Consider the following 3,099-nt stretch of genomic DNA (forward strand, 5'->3'; position numbering starts at 1 on the left):
AATCAGGGCTTGTTTTGCCCCCCCCCCCCCTCCAAGTAGAAGCCAACACAAAGTGTTCTTGAGAAGTTCTTTCACATGTAGGAAAACTGACATCTTTATTTGAAACTTTACTACTGTTCAGAGATTTAAACATTGACTCTTGGTACCAATCAGTCACTTTACATCCTAGGTTTTAATCAGAGTACTAGTTCAGTCAGGAGGTAATGGAAGCAGAGGTCTTCACGGCCACTGCAGATCAAAACATGGAAAGAGGGTTAACTTAGGATGGTTTAAGAATATTTTGGCTTAAATGGCAACATCATAGTTTAAATGTGACATGCGTTTTCAGAAAAAAAGATGCAGTTTTATACTGGAGATAAAATGGAACAAATGACACAGTACAGGGTGTTGTGGGTGTAATTTGGACACAAACATACTTAGGGCTCCCATGGCCTCAGTACGTTTAGAAACTCTCTCTGGGAAGGATTCTATGGTATCCTCAAAGTTCAAAACTGCATGTTGAAGAGCTTTTGCTTTCCCTTCTGCGTTTCTCTTACAGAAATGAACCGCAGAGCTCACAAGACAAAAGAAACGGGAGAAGGAATCAGAGCTATCTGAATATAGATTTGAGGAGAGGAAAAAGGTCACCAGAGAGCAGAGACTAATCTCAAAGACATTGTGAAATACGAAATCCAACACCACCAACCTGCTGAAGATACTCAAAGAAACCCACTGACCCCTATCCACCAGGCATTCAGGCAGAGCTCCAGTCTGCCAGCTTGGCCACTAATCTTATTTGACAGTATCAGATTTGGTTCCTGTTAGCTGAATCCTTTACAGGACATCAGTCACACAGAGTAAACAGGGTGATCAATGAATTTCTTGGTCCTTCAGCAGAGCACAGGCTAGCAGAGACACAAAGTGAAAAGATGACTTGGACAACTCCAGCTAGGGAAAGAATTCAGGTGGCAACTATGCTTTTGGTATTTTGAGCAACGTTTAGTTTTAATGTGCTATTCTAATTCCACTTTATTTCAATTTGCTAATGGAAAAGTCACCTCTAAGGCTCTACATTTACAGTACATGATGCCCACAAAACCCTTTGCTGTTTTGACCGATTCCTTTTACACAGAGCAATAAGCACTTGCCAGTGAGGAAAAGAACTGCCCTGCTCTCCCCATCAGCACTGCAATCCCACTGCCACCTCTATGTCTGGAGTCTTCTCACTTACACATACGTTATTAAAATCACATTCCTGACCTCTCACCCAGCAAGTGGGGCACAGAGTGTATTCTGCAGTGATATTAGAGTACCAGGTACTACCCAAATATGATTTATAGGATTGCTAGTGCTTGTAATGAAAAGTTTAGGATCAGGTTTTGTCTTCTTTTTAAAAACACACAGATTTATAGATTGATTAGGTATGTCCTTCTCTGGATAACTCTAATAGTAAAGCTAAGAGTTATCTTCATTCATTCTCAAAGGAAAACTGAAAAGCTCCCTCCCCAGCAAATCCACGTACTCTCACCAGTTGGGCTGCAAAACATTTGAGACAGTCCAGCTGCCGACACCACAGAATTAAGTGAAAAGAGAACATCTGCAAACAGAAATTTATCCACAGAACGCTTTCCATTTTCTGATTGATTATTCTCTTTGAAGTCTATATTAGCTTATGGTTCGGGGTAAATTGCATTCCTGGTTTTATTTGTGTGAGGTCCCTGCCTAGGAAACCACAAAAAACACTTTCAAGAATATTTTCAAAGGCTGGCAGGACACACAACCATCACCTTTGCACTATTCCTGGCAGAACACTGCACTTGTTTATTCATGTCAGCTCAGTTTATGTATGGCATCCTCCCACAGTGACAAGAATTGAGGTCTGTGGGAGTCAAGTGATGCCAACTTCAACAAAGTCAGTTTAAGATTTTCTCTGCGCATGGAAACGACTTGGCAAACAGCTCCTGAGGTGCTGACACCCCTTCTTCTGACTTCTGCATCTTGGATGCTGTTGTCTTAACCCTGGGTTAACCTAACTGCTGCCACATTAACAGCCTGCCATGTCTTTAATTATACATGGCAAGTAAAATCTTAACAGTACAGCTCAGGCAACTGCCAGACCTTCATACAACAATGGGTTTGCTAACCTGATCTGCACCCACCATCTAATTTTCCAGGAAGCTTTGGCTAAATAAGTACATTTGTTGCCACCTTTAACACAACAGCCTTTCTAGGTACAGGTTCAACAGGTACCTCTTTTCATCTGGGTACCATACAGAAGGCAAATTTCTTCACTGCAAGGACCATGTATTGGCTCTCAACACAAAAACTCTTGTTGAGAACTATCTGTGTTCACAAAATTTTCCAGTAGCAGTAAATAATACTCTCTGACTGTTCCTAATATGTATAGCCATACATTAAGCATGTAGAATTCCAAATTTCTAAGAAAAAACTACAACATTAGTAGCTCAAATGATTAGCAGAATAACCACAATAAATGACATGATATTCATAGAACCCTACAATGTTGTGAGCTGGAAGGGACACAAGGATCATGGAGTCCAATTCCTGTCCCTGCACAGGACAAGCCCAACATTCACACCATGTCCCTGAGGGCACATGGTGGCCAAATGCTGCTGGCATCTTGTCAGGCTTGGTGCCATGAGCACCTCCCTGGGGAGCCTGTGCCAGTGCTCCACCACCCTCTGCCTCAAGAACCTTTTCCTCATGGCCAACCTAAAATTCAATTTAAATTTATTCTTAAACCTTTTTAAAATCTTGGATTCTGTGATCACAGTGTTAGCTTTCAGAATATTCCAAAATAAAGCTTAGGGAAATGACTAAAATTTCCAAAAGTCCCCAGTGAATTTCAGTTCAGGAGCTTGAGTCAATAGGATTTAGTTTGCACAAATATTTTTTTCTCATTTTTACCATCATAGAACCATAGAATCATTAAGGTTGGAAAAGACCTCCAAGATCATCAAGTCCAACCATCAACCCAACACCACCATGCCCACTAAATCATGTCCTGAAGTCCACTGTACAGTAGCAATCAGGGTATTATGACACTGGTGATTCCCACTCAGGTTTAGAAAATGTCTAGAAAAAAAATACTGCTCTACT

The 3,099-nt window shown here is 41.1% G+C and overlaps 1 protein-coding gene across 1 annotated transcript in view; it reads right to left on the bottom strand.

Moving 5' to 3' along the window:
* Positions 1–3,099, bottom strand: part of LOC104525954 (ELKS/Rab6-interacting/CAST family member 1) — a gene marked incomplete at its 3' end in the record, with an annotated part of 30,839 nt that overhangs the window by 568 nt on the left and 27,172 nt on the right. The gene's annotated exons all lie outside the window — the stretch shown is intronic.

The sequence above is a fragment of the Antrostomus carolinensis genome, unplaced genomic scaffold (genome assembly GCF_000700745.2).
Source record: "Antrostomus carolinensis isolate BGI_N321 unplaced genomic scaffold, ASM70074v2 scaffold1436, whole genome shotgun sequence".
Lineage (NCBI taxonomy): Eukaryota > Metazoa > Chordata > Aves > Caprimulgiformes > Caprimulgidae > Antrostomus > Antrostomus carolinensis.